The 20,306-nt window shown below is 40.0% G+C and overlaps 1 protein-coding gene across 4 annotated transcripts in view; it reads left to right on the top strand.

The window, feature by feature from the left end:
- Nucleotides 1-20,306, top strand: part of agtr1b (angiotensin II receptor, type 1b) — a 34,302-nt gene that overhangs the window by 11,567 nt on the left and 2,429 nt on the right. Inside the window, exons 2-3 of one of the 4 annotated variants that reach the window (XM_088071657.1) lie at nt 13,744-13,798; nt 14,034-14,168. The gene's annotated coding sequence lies outside the window, so the exon portion shown is untranslated. Of the gene's footprint in view, nt 1-13,743; nt 13,799-14,033; nt 14,169-15,559; nt 15,766-16,204; nt 16,372-20,306 lie in introns of those variants that run through there. The other 3 variants (XM_088071658.1, XM_088071656.1, XM_042510379.2) reach the window with 3 other exon arrangements.

Here is a 20,306-nt window from a genome sequence, read left to right as displayed (position 1 = left end):
ACATAGTCTGAAAATGTGACATACAGCAGGATGGTCTTATGCACTGTTTGTTGTTTTTCTATTTAAAGCAATGCACCAGAATTGTCACATATCCCACATAAACATGAGCCAGTAATTGTGCTTAGGCCATCTGTTTTGTAAGGCTGCAATCACATGAACAATGCATTGACGGGAGTAAATGATGAAGCGGTCCATTAAGGGCAAAAGTTTTACTCTGGACTTACCCCGGGACTTTTTGGCGGAGGTGCAAGTTTGGAAACGTGTGAAGGTTGAGTCATTGTAAGGTACATCCTCACTCTCCTAAACCACGCAACACGGTAACTTTACTTGCATAAACCTAAATTCTATAACTTTATGTTAACTGTGCAACTTCACTTAAAGGACATAACATTCGTGAGGCATTAATTCCTAAGAATATGAACAGTTTCGTGTGCATTTTCGAAGGATATCATATAAACTGTTCTATGAAGATACGTTGGGTACTTAGTCTTATCTGAAAAATATGAAATACCGCAGGCTGGTTTCATGCACTGTTTGTACGTTTTTCCTACAAAAAGAAATACACCAAAATCTGTGCATGCTCCATGTAATGATGAACCATTCATTTGTGCATAACTCATGTATTTTGGAAGTCTGGAAGGAAGTGGTAAAACACAATACAGATATTGAGAAATAGACTACACATATGAATATAGAAGAGGCTGGAAACTTAAAAAATAAGATGAGTGGTTTCCTTCAGGTATAATGAAGACACACATGGTATCCATCTGTGGTTTGGCTTTTCCAAGTAACTGACAAGAGCCTCATGTGGAAAGTCAACTTCATCAATCAGTATTACTGCCATCAGTAAGTAATGCTTTTCAAATAACCAGGATGACAGAAGGAGTTAAGGATCTACAAAAGTTTGGAAGAAATACAGATTCAAAACTTTGCAGAGCCTTACTTGTGCATCTCACCTGTCAAAAATGGCTTGCAAGTGTGTTTATTTATGCACTGGGCAGAGACGAGTCCAACATCCGTAACAAAGTCAGTGTATTATTTCAATTACAAGTGCAGTGAGTCATCTTTTGCAAGAAAAAGTCTGGACAGACTGCGTTTCAGTGCGCAGTTCTGTAATGTTTTTCTTAGCTCCAGCATATCCCCTACCACAGATTAATCTTTATTAAAGAAAACAGCACCATCTTTTAATAGAGAGTAGTATTTCCCTTATGTGAGGCTATCAGCAGCCTATTGCTGTGATAATTGTGGCTATTGAGACAATTAAGTATTCTAAATGCCTGTTTGGGAAAGAAACTAAAACAAGATCTCGAATCTCATAGCAGCATGTCATCAATGAATAGTCACTGCAAGACATGCAATAATGTGGGCGTGAAATTGACACGGGCTGAGATACGAGTATATATGCACTGTAATATGATAGAAATGTGTTAACCATTTATACATTTCCCTTTACATTTTATACTGGAGTGGCTTAATATCCACAGTATAGTTATAAAGTTGCTGTCAATGTGACGATCTTATTGACTGTTCAGGTATTCAGTGAACTGGATTACCCCAAATCAAGCACTCCCACTTGGTTATGATATCTAAAAATTGGTTCTCAATTCATCTTCCAGAAAGACATTTAAACCTAATCCAAAATCTCTAATGTTATGATGTAAAATTCGTCTGTTCTGTAACACTGGAAACGCTAAAAATATCTTTTCAGAGGTATAAAAGTATATATGTATTTGAGAAAGTATTTACTTTAATCACATGTGATGCTTGCATACTGCAAAAGTGTCGAGGAGATCAGTGTTTTAGTTTCAAACCATGACCCGCAAAGTCAATACAAGGATTAAGCCGTATTGATCGCAGGTCTTTTCAATTAGAACATTAACTCAATAAAGATGTTATTCAATAAGATCAAATAAATGCATGACTTTTATGTTTAATCAGATTAGGCAAATGGGGAAGATTGTGTGATTTTCAGTTGAAGAAAAAGTGTCCACAAACGCTTAATTTCAATATATCAATGAATCTATCATTTTCTTTGTCATTTGTTCTTTGAAATGTCAGGAAATTGTGAAAAATGCCCAACACATCTATTTAAAAAGTTCTGTCTTGTCCAGCCAACAGTTCAAAACCCAAACACTTAATTAATGGTCCTTACCGGTTGGAACGTTATCACTGTATTGTATAGGCGATGGTAGTGGTTATCAGGGTTACAGATGTAGGCGAGGAGGCTCCTGCTACACAGACAGGCACGTTTAATGCAGTTATCAGCTATTACACGGCTGTGTTTATTGTGGCAAAATGTGTACGAGCTGACTTTGTCATCGGAAAGTGGAGGTGATGATTGCAGTCAACTGCAGATCACTGTTTTGAGACCAGCAAACATCTCTGATTGCTCATTAACTTGCAACTTAAAGTTTCCAGCAGTGTTTAGTGCCTCCAAATATGTTTTTTCAGCCACACATGTTGCTGATTGCCTCCAGACATTGGTGTTCTTTGGCAACACTTAACAGAGTTTCCAGAGGCACTGAGTGCCCCAAACATGTGTGTTTTTTAAGCAACCCATTTTTGTGTTTCCAGCAGCATTTTTTCCCCCATTTTGTGTGTTTTTTTAACAACTTGTTGCTTGGTTTCCAGTGGTGTGTCTGCCCTTAGATGTGGGTGTTTTTAAGTCACCTGAAACTTCATTACCAGCAGCGTAAGTTTTTTTGCTTAAACATAACCACACCACAGCTTTGGCAAAACGTAAAGTTTTTCCAACCACCATCTAATAAGATGATAACGGCATTCTGAACATGCTAGTTGGTGTGGCAGGAGGCGTCTGATGTATCCATGACACTGATAACCAGCACAAACAACAAGACTTAGAAAAGCAATTTGAAAGCTGCAGAAAAATATGTCAGTATTTTTGCCTGAAAAGGGACTTAAGTAGCAACTCAGTTATCACAATCATCGGCAATTAATTTTCTGTTGATTAATGGTTTAATTGACTAAATGTTTGAGCTGTAGATGGAATTTCTGCATTACATGTAAAAAAGGAAATATTGCCATCACTGTTGTTGTATACATGTTAAGGGCTATTTTTATCAGCCTGTGCACTCGTGTGTGTGTGTGTGTGTGTGTGTGTGTGTGTGTGTGTGTGTGTGTGTGTGTGTGTGTGTGTGTGTGTGTGTGTGTGTGTGTGAGAAATGAGGACAGTATAGAGTTGCATACAGGGTGTTGATGTAGACAGTTTCCAACAACAGTGACCACTTATCCAGTTCCTCCCGTCTCAACTGCTCTCCACTCCTAAATGTTCTTCAAAATGCTGTACTACAACTTTTTTTTTTTACATTTTCGACCATTTTTTCCACATGCAGTAGTGTGGCGTTTGGTCACATACTAAACTATAACTTTTTTTTCAACTTATGACATGCAGCAAAGCGCGCAAGCCAGACTCAAACCTGGGTCACTGCAACGGCTTTAGGCATGTGGGGTGCACACTCGACCTGACGAGCTTGATGCTGTCCTGATCTTTTAACACTTTAAATGTTCCCTTTGTGGACCCTTTCTTCTACACAGTATGCTATAATTAAAAAGTGAGTTGAATTAGTCTATCAGCAGGCTGAGGGAGAGGATGAAAATATTTACAGAGCTCCCAGGAAGGGATTTCATTAGGAGTTGCCTCATGGTGAGTCGCCTCCTCTCTCTCCGTGCCGACACAGAGTGGGAGTACTCTGAAACTTGACCCTCGACGCCAAGTCATCTTCAGTAATGCTCTAATGACAGTGACAACACAGACATCAGGCAAATAGTAAGACAGTTTACTTGTAGAATTAAAGGGAGATTCACCTCAAAATTTCCACTTATCTGTAGTGCTATTAACCTTGACCATTTTGGTGTGAGTTGCTGAGTTTTGGAGATATTGGCCAAAATATCTCACGCTGTCACGAGTAAAAGCCATGAGTGGATGCATGCTTACTTTTGCACAGAGATACATTTGGTGGCTGTAGTTTGGTAGAAAGAAAATAGTTCCTACATAAAGCTGCTCTTAACAAGGTTCGTGGATTATGTTGAGTAACCGGGTCATGATTTCTGGAAAGCGAAATTGCTGTTGAGTTTTTAAAATATGTTCTTTGGTCATTTGAGCACCACAAGCTGAGTTTAACTCACGACAAAACAATCTAGATTAAAAAAATAGCACCTCGGGTAAGAGGAAAAGGTATATTTTTGGGTGAATTGCTCCTTTAATCCTGACAAATACCAGATGAATGAAACAAAGCACATGCAGTAATGGGAAATAAACTGCCTCATGAGAAGCTAAACTCATGGCATAAAATATCCAAGGAACCAAAGCATAACCCCACTGAGAAAACATGATTCAAGCTATAGTAGGCATATTAACCACTTTATCCTCTCAAGGGTAAAAACATCAACTCACACAGTCTTGGGAAATCGGTAAGCATCAGTCTTTTGGCTAATGTTTCTCACTTTGCTGTATGTTGATTGGCATGAGATACCCCGCTGCTGTGTTATTTCCTCTAGCTCCACTCCTCCTATCCACTCCAGCTCTCTCAGCAGGGGTTAACTGACCTCAGAAACACACAGTACGAGCACTCATGGGGCAGCTGAATGCGTCTGTGATTATCAGGGGGAAATAACAAAGTACAGGCTTCTTATGACCAATTTAGAAGCCTTAGACTCTAGTTCATCATGATGGTATGAAAATATGAACGCAAATCATTTTTTCTTTATGAACTATTGCTTTCGCATCTACAGTTATTAGCTACGTCTGAGTGAAATGATTTCCACAGATAATATAACGGGCTGAGGGGGTGATGTTTACGGAAATCAGACAACAATCCATTCAAGGTTAATGACAAATTGAAAGTGAAACACTGAAATGCAATGATGTACAAAGGAGAAACTTGTGATTCATCAGCGTGTTACTAAATCTCCATAAAACACATTTTTTTGTCATGTATTGGAAAATTACAAATATTTTCCACGTTTCCGTGCGTTTAATATTAGTTCTGTGAAGTCTGTTGCTGTGATGTATTCATCATTGGAGGGAAAGAGTTGTTGTTGCCAGTGAAAACATGCCGGGCCACTTTGGCTCCAGTTGGGGAATTCCTTGGCTTAGTTTCCAAAAATTTGACCAAACTGTTCATCGAAAGGAGAGGACACAATACAATATGTTTAGCAACTAAGTGGCCTTACTTGTTCATAAGTACAGAACACAATAGAGGTCAGCCAGTAGTAGATTTTTAAAAGCCAATATGATAACAGTAGTTTGGTACTGGATCAAGCTAATGGCTATTTAAATAGCTGATATCCCCACAGGGTTTTGGCAGTATTTTCTTTTTTCCATTTTTTTAAAAAAAAATACAGTTTAAGATTACAGAGTCAGTGCACATTAATAGACTTTTCTGTAACTTTTCTAAGCTTGGCTAATTTTCAACTATAGTCCCTGGGCAGGTGTGATTAAAAACTCCAGAGAAAAAAATACAATACGTTAAAAAGCAAACAACAGTACTTTACATAGGACAAAGTACACTTCATTAGAATACATAAAATATGTAAAAAATATGAACTACAAAAAAGAGAACAAAGCAAACATTAGATTTTAAATGAGTAATACAGTATAATCACACACCATATTGTGGTAGTACTGAAAAAGGAAATCCCGGTTGTTTCAGTACCTTTAATACTTTACTATACTTAATACCTAATTAACAGTCCAGCTCCATTGTGACCGTGGCGGGACAAATTAGACTATGGCAGTCCTCAGGAAGAGCGACTGAGGAGGGATCCCTCTTCCAGGTTGGACAGACGTGCACTAGATGTTGTGAAGAACAAAAAAATTACAGTAAATGACAAAGTGATACAAAGGAAATAGTGCAGAACAATAGAAAATTAAAATTACAGATAAGAGAGTCGGAGAAAAGTAATTTCACATGGCACGAAAAACAAAAGTAGGGAGTAAAAAAAGACGTTTTAATCATGAATGGACAGATTCTTACATGTTACATGGGATGTTCACAATCCGTATACTCAGTTATTAAAAGCAGCAATGTGAAGCACCGCTACAACCGATTGGAGGTGTATGTTAAGGATGGTGTACACGAGAAACACACAAGTTTGTTGGAAGTACTGAAGTGTATATCCAATATCCAACACGTCATAAGACGAAAATGTTTATTGCTGCTCCGAGGGGTAAGACGCAAGGAATCGTACAAATGGGAATACATTGCATATCATCAGGTCGTGTGAGGCAAAATATAAAGTTAAGTATCCCGATGGTTCTCCAGAGACTCATGTTCTCTGCGTCATGCCACGTCCCAACAACCGAATACAACCCTTTAACGATCCCCTTGCATCTGTCCTGAAAATATCCCGTGCCCACATATTCCATTTAACTTGGAAATTAGTCACATTAAAAAAGGTGGAGATGCTCAAACTGTCATTTTTTTGTGTCTCCAGGTATCCAAATACAAACAACAGGACCTAAAACAAAATTAGAAACCAGTAAAAGCTCCTCCTTCCCAGGGACTATGTGTTGATTACGAGACCTTGCTGCCATCCTCTCACTGGCACTCCCTTAAAAACAGGGCCAAGACAAACTCCCTCAGCAAGGCCACCTCAGCAGAAAATGCTGGGAATGGGCAGGAAAGGTTGTACAGAAAGTCCCAAACTCTTGATACTCAGTATGAAGTGTAGTCTGACATACCAAGGAATCCTACTGATGTGTCTCCATCAAAGGAATTAAGATTCATTTTCACAGGATATTGAGACATGACTCAATGCATGTGCAGTGTTTTCGAACGTGCCTGCAGATCAGTGCACAAAGCAGGACTGGAGGGATGGACGGAGGACGAGTCCAGTTGGCTGGAACAAATTTCTTGACCTGTTGCTTGCTTTAGGTCAAGTGAACTCAGTGTCCCAGAATATGCAGGAACCTGATGACGGAGAGGGACGTGACTGAAATATGCAAGTTAAGGCTATTTAGATTCCAGTTTTCAGATTACAAATTGGCGTTTGCACTTAATGTCTGCAGCGGCTAAGAATAATGTTACTGCAATACAGTGTGTTCTTGTGAAAAGGTTATTGCATCCATTTACTGAGTCATGGCCCCAAAACACACAGGGAATAAAAATCTAAAGAGGAATTACAGGAAAATATAGCAGTAGAGTTTATTACAGTACATTGAGTAAAGTAGTAGCAAAGAAAAACATTATCATTAAGTTTCCTTGGTCATAACCATATGGACTCCCTTCATCCAGGTCATCGCTCACAAAAACAAAGTTCATCACTGGATGTTGATAACAGATAATGTGATATCATTGTCTCATTATATTACTTCTTCTTATCTTTGTTTTTAAAACTTGGTCATTATGAGTTTAAAATATTTTAAGAAGTATTTTAAGTTTTGTTGATTTTATTCTTTAGAACATTCAGAGTTATTACCTCACTGCAACGACTTTTTAAATCAAATCACTACCGACTTGTTGCATCATCACAGAAATAATTTCCTGTTCGATGAGATTCTCCACTTCCTCACGAGCCTTTTCGCATGTTCGTTTTGTGATATTTTGTGAGAACAGCCATGCAAATATGACGCAAAAACATGCCATGTCTGATTTTTAAATGGTCCAGATTCAAATATCAAAACAGCTATTTTAATGGATTAGCCTGCATTTCGGTCGAGGTATTTACTTTTCCCAAATGAACTGTAAAAAAAAAAAAAAAAAAACAACTCTAGTTTTCAACCTTATGGAAAATACCATCTAAATATTTAATTCGATAAACAGTAAATTTTTGGGGATTTAAACATCCTAAAATTGATGGTAATAGGTTGCTACAAATACCATAAAACAATCATAAATGTATTTCTCAAAAAGATGTCCCACAAAGTTCAAACCCACTGCACAAATAAATACTTAAAAAAGGTATATATCTGTAGAGGCTGCCAATTTTGTCAGCAATGATCCTAATAACGAGAGCATTTCCAATGACGATCATACCGCAGTCCACGACCTAATATTCACTGTCCTGAAATGTCTAATTTCATTCCAGTCCTGTTTAGTTTAACGTAATAGGTGATCCACAGGCTACACTAGATCCTCCTAAAGATTTTTTTCTGTAGTTAAAAGTTAGTGTGATTAAGTTTCTTTTTTTTTTACCTTTATATAAATTTTGTTGCCAATTTTCCTCTTAGTCACCAAGAATCCAAGCAAAACCATAAGTTCTCTAAGACAGATGTTTTTGTGGATAATTTTAATGTTTTTACTGTATATTGATGTAGCTCCGTAATCTGCGCTAACCAAAGTAATAAAGTTAATCATGATTTGTTTTAAATGAATTATATCACCACTCCAATTCAAAATCATGCTCACAAAAGAGAGCCTGTTTATTTGTGATACCACCGTGTCTTTAAAGACTGAACCTTACTCTCCAAACACATCTGTCAAAGACTTATCTGTTTGTTACTTCAGAGATGAGGACATGTCAGAACATCGCCAGCATGGCGCGAGTCACCCTCTTCCCGGAGGACGTGGGTGTTTATACGGTCTGCAGGGCCCCAGGGTTATTGACTCAGCTGAGCCTAAACTCTCCAGCAGCCCCAGAGATTAACAATATGACCAGAGGGGGTTTCAAAAGGGAAGTGGGTACAATCTGAGATACTGTACATACCAGATGCATCACAAGTTCGATTTAGCGACCAGATGTGATTTAATAGATGTTTATTATTAATATCTGTTTTATTTTTGCATTTAATTGACTTAATTTCAAAGTTCCTCTGTCATGTTTCCCTGCCTGAGTTTTGTTTTCTCTCTTTTTTTAAAAAAAAAACAGAGGGTCATGGGTGAGAAAGAAAACGCAATGCTGTTCACATGCTGTTTACATAAGGAAAGCCTGGCAGGGGATAAGAACAGGTTCCAGACCCTTAGTGCGCCAGTGTGTGTGCATGAAACTCTTCTGTCTTACGCACATTGGAAACGCACGTACACACACTGAGAGTTTTCCTGCTGGAACAATACAGTAACCCCCAGTGGGCAGACAACCATACCCCCAAATGGAAACACTCACAAACAAAGAATCTATGTTTATTTTGAAGTTAAGAGACAAAAACAGTGTACGAGTAATGAAACCAATCAATCAACCAATCGTGTCTTTGTCACATGGAATTATACAAAGTACAACGCCAGTGAAATGTGATCCCATCAGCTCCTTTAACGTTTGCTCTGTAGTTAACTCCTTTTTTGCATCTTCTGACATTGGTGGCTTCTGCTTTATGATTGTCCATGTTTCCGGATGGTTCTGGTAATCCATGGTGCTGGTTATGGAATAATTTACTTGTCCACACATCTCAACCACGTCCTTACAGTCGCTTCTCCCGAGACTTCTCAAATTCAGTCGACTTAAAAATAAGACACTAACTTTATTAAGTTAAAACAAATAACTTTAGTTAAAACCCATATGAGGTGAAAGATGTGAGGTGGAAAGACAAACAAAAAATCCAACCTTATTTAAGTTTATACTAAATGACAGCATTATATGCATTTGACTTAACAGATACTGTCAGCCCACTGCTACCAAATAAAAAAATATTAGCACAAAATAACATATAGACAAATTTATTTTGTTTGCGCTCTTGTAATCTGTGTCTATCATGTCCGATTGCATTGACAAATCTCTTTAATAAACAACCAAACCTTCACAACAACATACTCACTTCCTTGCTTAAGGGCAACATTACCTCTTCCTCCGTTATCTCAGTCTATAATGCTCCTTGTGGCTGAACAGATAGTACTGTAAGAGAGCAAAAATACGTCTATGTGACAGCTCACAGTTTTATTAAATTTAAATGTCACAAACCTCAGGACTGGAAGGAAGCACAAATGCCTTTTTTTATCCCCTTAGATCTAATAAAGGGCTTAAAGTATTCATGGGAGAGGTTACACTTAGGGAGAAGTAGCAAGCCTCCCTCAGCATCCCCCTTCAGTATTTTCCCATCCCTCCCTGTGTGTAGATGTAAAAAGGCAACCTTGGGGAGCCCAGACCTAAACAATGTGGCTCTTAGAGGCCCGTTACAGGCCTTCCCACCACTTTCCTCCTCAATCCCTTGGACACTTCCTGTTTGTGCAAAAAAGATTTGTTGTCTTTGCCATATCTGTTCTTTTAGCTGCGATAGAGAGGAGTGTGGCAGCCACATAATTTTACATCTCCACGGTCAACCTCTGGGTCAGTGATTTCCGTGACGTTGAAACAGAAATTGAAGAGCGGGGGCAAAGGTCAATCCAGAACCAGTGTGCTTACAGGTTGTACTATGTACATATTCCTGACTCTTTACAGCTCCAGTCACAGTAAACAAAACAACAGAACAGTTTACGGGACAAAACACACTACTTTCTGTTCTGTTACTCGTTATCCATGACGTTCTCCTCCTCCCACATGAGCACACTTTTTTAGTCATGCGGGAAACAACGCTAACAAGGCAGGTCAATTCAGTGTGAGAGATGCAGTAAATATTTTCTAAACCTTGACGGCACCAGAGGGATGGCGCTAGGGCTGTCCTTGACACCTACGCAGCACGCTGAGAAAATAAAAGGCTTGTTAAAGTCACATTGGACAGGTCCCTTGTGGGCCATCTGGGGGTGATGTATGTAGCCCTGAATGTTTAGGACTGTCAGAAGCCCAGAAATTAGTGCTGTACAGATTCGTTATGTATATACAAAGGATGAGAATCCATGATGTAAAACATACACTGTGTGGTGCTCTGATGGCCTAATGGAGCCCAGCCTTCCCGTCACATTTTCTACACTACAAGCAAAAATACCGCACAACATCTTTTTAAGACAACACATTTTATAGCATGTAACATCCTGCACCAGGTGTAAATCACTTTAAGTGTTTGTCAACTGAACCACCGAGCCGCCCCCCCAACAATCTGGACTGTTTTGGTGTGAGTTGCCAAGTGTTGGAGATATTGGCTGTTGAGATGTATGCTTTCCCTGAATATAATAGAACTCTATGGTACTTGATTTGGTTTTTTCGGTGCTCAAAACACCAAAAAAACCCAGATTTGAACAACTCATAAGCTATGTCTCTGTAGAGAAATCGTGACCCAGTTACTCAAGGTTATGGAAAAACCATGTTGTGAACAGTTTCATTTTTTATTTTTCTTCTTCTCAACCACACCCAGCACAAGCCTCTCGTCCACGAGTACATGCACGCTTCCTTCTGCGCAGTGATACGGCTGCAGGTGTAGTTCAGTAGAAAGAAAATAGTGCCTGCATGCACGAGTTTCCTCCCTCAGTGAAAGAAGGGTCTTTGTAACATTTTAAATTGATCTTAATCAAAACAAGATGAAATCTGTTATGATTTAATAATCCTCTGAATTTGTTTACTGGACCATACTTCTGTCATACATTTTATATTATTATTATATAACCAATAACCAATATCAATAACCAATACCAATGCAGGCTTTTGCCCCAGTTATGTTATTTCCTTACATTAATATGAGTCTAAATTCCTTGCAATACCTTAAAAGGTAAAGTTGAACTGACCATTTTTCACCGCCTCCTGTTTGAACTGTCAAACACTGGTGTATCTGACAATGTTATTAATTGCTGCGTTTCATTGCAGTGATTGCTGGAACATAGACATCCTGAACATTATTACTTCCACCTGTGCTTTTGCTGCCATTACAAGTCCAAATGTCTGCTGTTGTGAAACAGGATCATGAATACAACTCATTTGGGAACGATGCATGAGGCAACGGTTTTCATAGTGAGATTTAAAACAAGTACAGTACGAAATGGACAGATTTAGAAGAGAAACTGCTCTGCAGATCACTGTCTTTACACAGAAGGGATGTGTGTCTTGTGCAAGAAGTTTGGCAACGTTGAACTTGCATTTTTCAGCAGAACTAATGACTAACATGAGCAGAGAAGCATGCAGCTGATGTTCTTGCAGCTCCCTGTCAGTTGTTACAATGCAGTCAATTCACACATGGACTTCTGATTAAACAAAACATGCAGCAACATGAGATATTTTTATAAGAGATGAGTCAGCTTCTTGTCAGTCATTATAGGTCAGCAGTTTACGGTTAAAGCTCAGACCTCACAGAGTATTGTCTTTCTTCAGCAGGTGGCTGTGTGATGGTTTGGCATTTTAGTGCCTGTGTTGTTCTGGTACAAAAAGGCCTGTCGTTTCCCGCAGTGCTCCGTGCTACCAGTAATTATCTCGTTCATCATTTCATTGTACTTCAGCTTAAGTGCTAACACAGCTTATCTTGTTAGAGTGATTTGATTAGCAAGAACATCGCACACTATCACACCTCCAGGGTATAAACATGCAAAATGATGTCTTGTCCTTTTTCTGGCCTCACCCACCCAGAAATAATGTATTACCCAATAGATGATAAATTGCCATTCTTAGATTTTACTAGTTTCGTCAGATTCCTAAGTGTTGCACAATTTAAACACAATCCTGAAATGATCCTTGGTGTGTTTTCTTAGAGTTTATTATGGAGCTCACTTTCAGGACATCAAGTTCTACTTTGTAAATGCACCCACAGCAACCTGAAATCAAGGGCGTAGGTTTCTTTCAATAATTTAGGGAGGGCGGAGGGATCCTACTAAATTTTGAGCATCAAATACTCAACTTTCTGCATTCAGGTGTATTTTTATGCAACAATTTTTGCCTTCTCACATCAATTTATGGTGTACATGTCCAGCCCATTCTCATTACGAAGTCGTCAAATATCAACACCTTTTCCGTGCTTTGGGCTTAAGAGTCCGACACCAAATGGCACCTTTCATATACCCAATTACATGGCATGCGGCTGGACGGAAGCTGTAACATCAGAATGACATGCCGCTGGACGCCGTCAGGTCGAAACACTGCTGGTAACGAGGCATTATGAGGAGCTTAAACCTAAAAATCTGTTTCCTTGTTGCCTAATCTTAACTATGTTGCCAATATGTGCTTTTGTTGACGCGTTGGCGTTGATTGCCTTGTGCTTGTGTTGCCTAAACATAAACAAGTGCAGTGTAATCTCACCATGCGCTCTTGATGACATCACAGTTGTGGCATCTCGAAACGTCAACAGCAGACGCAGAGGAGTACCTAGAACGTAATATGCAGACACAAAGTGACAATATGTGACGAGTTGAGATGGGAACATGTTGAAATGTCTTTAAGTTGTCTAAATCTTTGATTTTTTGTGAGGGCGGACAGCACCCATGTTTATAATGCGTAGGGGGGCGTGGCCACTGCGTTCCCCTGAAATCTACACTTGTGTCTGAAATAAACACCACCCATCCATTCTGAAAACGTACGGTCCTTTAGGAAATCTCATTCCAGCTTGTCCCTGCAGACTTTTTCAATCATCAACATCTGTTTCTGCTTGTACTCCAGGCCCGTAAATCAGTGTTGTAGTGCGGGGTGTCGCAACAACATCCTGTCCCTACTGAGAATTATTTGTTTTGTGGAAAATGCAGTGCAGATTCAGAGCTTGATGCATAGCTCTGTCCACTTCCTGAGTGGTCTTGTGGGTCAGATATAGATTGTTGATAATTCTTCTGATAGCAAAACGGTGCTGGCGAGTTGATACCATACCGGTGCTCGCGGCTGTGACAGGATACGCAGTAAGATAACCTTGGCTTAATGGATGATTCTTATCGTTCACAGTACTTGAAGACATAATGAAGCCTGATCATAATACCCCTGGAGGTGTAAATGTTTCCATTGCTGTTTCAGGCAAACTGAGATGCTGTCCTCCTCTTTGCAACCCGCCCTCCCTGAAAAATGACAGGTATTAAGACTGAAGAGCACACTGATGTTTGTCATATTCTGAAAAAGATCTTTCTTCGTGTTGCTTTTTCAACCTGCATGACCTCCAAGACGCCGTGAGCCATAGAAAGCTTGGTAAATGTGGTCGTTCTCAAATGACCGGGTCACACCTGAGCGAGCAAAACCAACCAAACAGGACCTCCACTTAGCCCAAAGTGTTTGTTTTTCCTTTCTTTCCTTGTTTGTCTTTAACCCAGGTGATGGCTCGCTTCACCGTCAACACTGCCGACAATGAAACTGAGGGGATTTAGAGGATGACAGCAGCGCCGCCCCATCCATCACTATCCATCTCCATGACAGTTGAGATAGCGGCTTTGGACTGAGGCTGAGAGGTGAGGATGTGACCCACTTCTCAACACCTGTCAAGACTTTGAGAAAGAGAAGAATAGTAAGAGACAAATAGGTTTAGTGCCAAGGAGTGTCTGATGGTTGTTTGCAGTTGCTAAAAATAGTTGTATTACAGCAGGATTACACAATGTAGTGTTCTTAACAGGTGCCTCACTCTCACTTAAATAGCCTCAACAAAGCAAGCTTTACCACATGGGAGTTGTCAGCTCGGTCACTCTGACACATACATTTACACACTCCAACAATATATCCACCTCTTAAAAAAAAGAAAAGTTGACAAATGAGTGACAACTGAATCACACTGGAAAACAGGAAATGTTCTAAGGAAGCCCAGCAAGGAGTAAAAGAAAAGCGGTAACCCAACTCTCCAGCTCCACCTCGCCAATTTCCCCCTCTCTGAGCCCCTGATACACCCTGATCCAAGCCAAGGGCGAGCTGGTGGCAGCTATTAATACCGTGTGTCGACAGGTCCAATCACAATCAAAGCCTGAGCATGCCTTTCATGCTGTGCAAAGGACAATAGACAGGGGACTGTCATGATGAGAGATGTGGAGGAAGAGAGCTGATCGAGATATTGATGCGCTGATGCTCAACTTACGGCCTATGGGCCAACAGGGTGCCGGTTGCCCCCCTCCAACCATTTTCTAATTTATAATGAAAAGAAAATGATTAAAACTTGGAATTGAGTTTGGACTTGTAGTATACAGACGGTGGCAGAGTGCATAAAACATCATCATAACATATCAAAATAGAGCTTGTTTATCAAAAAACATGCCAGTGGAGGATCCCCCGCAGCCCTGCCAGACATCGTAGCTAAGCCTCTAACGTACTAAAATCCTTGAAACATCCTAAAATCTTAGTATGCCCGTAAATCCTTAAAATATGAGAAATGTGCTAAAATTTTAGAAATGTCCTAAACTCCTAGAAATGTCCTTGAAATCATGTATGAGGCTACTGGGACCCCAGGCGACCTGTCATTTTGCAAAAGTGCCCCCCAAGCAAAGCAAGCTGAGTATCCCTATATTAAAGTTTAACCAAAGTGCTGTTAGTCTGCTTAATAAAAGTGTAAGGCTGTGTTGAGCGCTCTCAGAAGATTGTGCAGCAGCCCTAGATTTGGGGGCTTTAATCAGCTCTACCTGTCAAAGGCAGCAATAAATTTCATATGAAAGAGAAAGTGAGTGATTAAAAGCAGATATTAAGGGAGACGGGAGAGGGATGGTGCTTGGGGAGCAGGGTAGAAAGAGGGGGAGGAGATGTGCGATTGTGTAAGATGTGTGTTTGTTTGTGTGATGTCCACGGAGAGAGATGGGCCAGGACAATACGTAGCTGACTGGCTCCAGTGTAATTCATTCATCATTGTAGTGTGTGTGTGTGTGTGTGTGTGTGTGTAAGAGAGAGAGAGGGAGAGAGAGAGTAGTGGGGGGGTGGTGTGTGTGTTTGTGTGTCAGACGGTATTCCTGCTCGTCTCGCTCCACCAGTTAAGTTAAATCAGAGGCAGCCACTGGCACACTGCGGTGGTCTCTCTGTCTCTCTGCCCGTCCTGCTCTGGAGCATCAGCTTCCTCCTGGTTCTGCACCACAGGTAAGACCTCACGTTACCTCATTTTCAGGATATTTTCCCAACTTTTTCTTGAAACTTTTTAAATGTAACTTTTTGCAATAGCCTCTCTCCTTGCATGAGCTCATTTTAGCTCATTACAGCTGCATTTAGGTGTTTCTACCGCTCCATCATCAGCATAAAAAGGTTTCAGTATCTGTAAATATTTATCTCACTCCCATTGTTGAAAAATCTCTGATGTTACCTTGGGAACCGCAAAACATAGAACAAAATGATATTAAGTACATTTCCTGGCTTGATAGGTGCCACCTGTTGTTGCTGTTTGTTCAAGTTGTTCATGTGAAAGTCCCGTGTGTGCAGAGTCTTTGAAACAAATACGGTGCGGCAGAGATGTGAAGAACTGCATTATGCAAACTATAAGAAGAGCCAATAATGAAGTTTACACTGTCTCACATCCCCCCAGAGAGAATTGGATCCACTTCCTGATAAACAGAAGCTCTGCGCCCCCTAAAAATCCTCACTTTATGAAGAATTGAATCCCAAGACAGGCAGAGAAAAGAGAGAGTGATGAAGCAGGATGGCTGTGGAATAGCAGGGAGAGGTAACTGCAGAAAAGAAGACAAAGAACAGGTGACACTTATTCTGCAGGCTTGTCGGGAGAATGAACTTGAGGAAAAGAAGCTGTGGCTTGAAAGTGAAGAGCTTTGTATGAGTTTCACTTTTCTAGGCGCTTACTTTCCCCCCTAGTGTTTCTACGTTGGAGACTTAAGCCACCCTCGAGAGCCACTAAACGTGTTATTTTATATAATCTCAGGTTCTGCTTTGAAATAATCTTCTTACAAACTGTCTTGATGATTGTAAATAAGTCGAAGAGAAAAGGATTTATATCTCATGATGTTATTGTAATGGAAAGGACCAGCGGCATATTTCATAAAATACTGTAGAAGAAATGAAGGGAAGCTTTACAGGCTGAATGTCCGTGCTGTTTAATTGTGGAAGCCACATGAAAGTTTTGTAAACAAAAAAATGCAGACATGGTCTCCGAAGCCAATATTTCCATTAGCTCCTCTCTGGCAAGGAGAAGTCAAGTCCTCACTTAGGTCATGGACACTATCACTCTCACTCACTCACACACACTCACACACACTCACACACACACACACACACACACACGCTCAATCAAATCTTGACGTTTGAACGTTTGATTCAGTTCTAAAAAAACCCACTCAACTTCATTGCATAGCACTATCATGTAATTTAGCAGTCAGTGAGTTTGCTCTCTGTCAAGTTTCCTACTTCAAAAACTCTTCAGCCGAAGTGAGACAGTGTAAGTTGAGACAGAGGAGGAAGTGAGGAGGCTACGGTCGATGTGCACTACACTTTCAGACACCCTTTTTATTACTCTACAAAGAGGAGAAATACAGCTAAGTCACCGGGAGAAAACTTTGGCATTGTCCTTGTACATTTCTGTAAATCATGAATACATTAGTTCTGATTGCATGTATATGAGCTGACTTTGTCACAAAACTGTCCGTTTTTTAGTGAGACATCAGTTGTAATTTTGCCCCTTAATCTTAGTGTTTCAAGCCAAAACATGATCTTTATCAAACCATAACCAACACATAAACCACACATCAATCACAGCATTTTTTAAAACATAAAGAAGCGTAAAGTTTCAACATATCCTTTACATAATAACGCACAAATTCCACATTCATGTAGATCATAGAGATGTACAACATCTATTCTGGCGATTGCGTTGAGTAAAAAAATGACAAATTTAGTGACAGATTTAGTGTCATCTAGAGGTGAAAGTACAGAATGCAACCAACTGAAACTCCTCCTGTGTGCCAGGCGTGTAGAGAAATATGATAGTAGACGCTAAAATTTGAATGTGCCTGTGTTTGGTTTGCCCGTTCTGGACAACACAGTGGTCTCCATAAAAGAGGACCCGCTTTGCATGTAGATATAATTTGCTCATTCTAAAACATGATTCTTAATTTCAGATGATTATATACCAAATAAAACATTTTAAGACTGCCATTTGTTGATGGTGGGTGGTTGGGTATTAAATTTGTACTCCTGTAAATTATTTTGAAGATACAGAAGGCAAATTGGGACAGCACTCGTTGCAAAACCTTCTGTTGACCAAACGGGCCTGAAATGAGGCCTAAATGAGAGGATGATCATGAGGTGGGTGGATGCTCCCAGTGAGATGAACTTCACTTTATAACGGGCCGATATAAATCATTAACTCCATCAACCAGACATTTTAGTGGCTCTCTCTATGGGCAGCCAGATGGTGGTGCTCATGTCAGAGCAGCCGAGCGCTCAGGTCGAGAGCAGCCGCAGATAGCTCTGTCGATGGGAACCACGGTCCTACATAAACTAAGCATAACTCAGCTGTGCTTTTAATTTTCCTTTAGCTTAGATTTAGCTTTTGAAGAAATTCCCTTGATCCCAGGGAGGGGCTGCGTTTAAATACCCAGAAAAAGGATTATAAGTGGAATGTTGCAGTGCCATTCAGGAGTGAGTCTCTGTGGAGCAGCAATGTCCCCAAACTTCCTCCCAATCCTGATTTTAATCATTCATTGTGAGCAGCTGTTTGTTTGCAAATGGCGCATGGCCTCACAGTGCATTGTCTCGTCTGAGAGGATGCAGCTTGCTCATGGACCTTGTGAAGTGGGTGTTTACCTTCCTGTCTGTGGTCACCCAGGGTTTATGGCTGTCATTCAGTTATGTGCCATCTCACTCCTGAGATATAGCTCGCTGCTTACGGCCACTGAAAATCACTTACTTCCGAGTCACCTTCTGTTAGTGCCACCTCACCTTTATTATGGGGCTCACTTACATATATAGGCTGCAATAACTTTCAGCCTTGTTTATGTTCTCTTTGCACACACGTCCCCTCGCCTTGAGCATCTTCCTCATGGAAAAATACTGGCGGTTAAAGTGCCAGCCTCTCCAATAATGGTAAAAGGCATGTGGTGTCCATTTTCTCCCATATTTCCATTTGTGGTCATCAGAAATCTTCTCATCATCAAGAGATTTTTCTTGAACGGTTTTAAATCCCCAAACTCTGAAACTGATACGCGTTTTGTCGCTCTCGTCTGAATAGTTTAAATTTACAGCCACCCACTGTTATAATCATTATAGAAAGAAAACACATGTACAGTAAATCCAAGCAGTGACATCTGTGTTGGTGCTTTACCTTACCTACTACACTGGGGTCTGCACAGGAAGCTCGCAGAGATATTTCATTATTCTGTTGCCCTTGGCACTCACACATCTTCCACACTCAAAAATCCCCACATCTGCAACCGATACGGTAGTTACTTTAGTGCATGGAGGGTTTTTTTTTCAAAGAATTCATCTGCTGAAAGCTGGTGGAAAATGAGGAGATCTTTGACTGGGAGATAAAATAATTCTACTGGAAAGGTTCAGACTTTTTAGTGCCAACCAAAAGGCAATAGGAAGGCAGATAGGTGAGGTTTTTTGGATCGACATCACTTATCTTGTGCTTTTCTTGGTCAGACACTTTTCAAATTGTTTTTTTGTTTTAAACATGTGATGTAGGGAACACATGTAGGGAAGGCAATGAGCAACTTGTCAAGAAAAGTCCTGCAAATTTCAGGAAAAAGCGAGGGAAAAATTTACAGAAAGCTATAATAAAATCTATAAATTATGATAATTATGTTTAAATATTTTAAGCACTTTTTTTCAGGTCATTTAACATGTTTGTGGTTTTTTTTGGGGGGGGGGGTTGATTGTTTTTTCTCATTTTTAAGTAATTGATATCACTGTGATGTCAACTGGATGAGTGGAGAGAGTAAAATCTTGACGCTAGAATGCCATCTTGTGGCAATACTCCTGCTTAGTTTAGTCAAACTGGTTGTCAGATAATTTTTTGTGCGGCAGCGTGTACAGTAGTCTGTACTTTATCCGCATCATACAAACTAGTCAACTTCAAATTCTAAAAAACATCCCATTTTATTAAGTTTATATGCTATTTTCCTGCTTTAAAGCTCCAAATTCAGAGTTTTCCCCGAGCATCTGTTTGGTTTTAATGTAGCTGCAAACATGTTGTTATTTTCATGTAATTAGTAACAGAAACTATCTTTGCAGCTATAGCAGTAGATTATATGAGGCTTATGTTAATATTATTACATCAGCCCCACTAATGACGCTCACTGTGCCATTCTATTAAACATAAAGACTCTCAACAAAGGGGAGAATTTGTTTTTTTTATTCCCATTTCACATTCTGCTGGTACAAATGAAGCAAAAACTAGCCCCGAGGCAAATTTTCCGCAGCACGCAGGTTTGATTTTCTCACAGAGCAAAGTTTCCACAGAGCCGAATCCCTGCTGTCCTGTTTGTTTAGGTGTGTGCTGATTAGAAGTTCTCATGCTGGGTACAATGTATCTCTGCACACCAAGGGTTTGAAACGTGACATGTCTTTTTTTTTTTTCTTTTTTTACAGTGACTAGAGCCTCCACTCTCTCTTTCTCTGTCCTCCCTCACTACCTCGGTGTTTAATGGTGTTGTTATCCACGCTCGCACTTT

Source organism: Plectropomus leopardus, chromosome 21, assembly GCF_026936395.1.
Source record: "Plectropomus leopardus strain MGB_pleo_1.0 chromosome 21, ASM2693639v1, whole genome shotgun sequence".
NCBI lineage: Eukaryota > Metazoa > Chordata > Actinopteri > Perciformes > Serranidae > Plectropomus > Plectropomus leopardus.
Note: the sequence above shows the minus strand (reverse complement) of the source record. Positions and strands in the feature narration are given on the sequence as shown.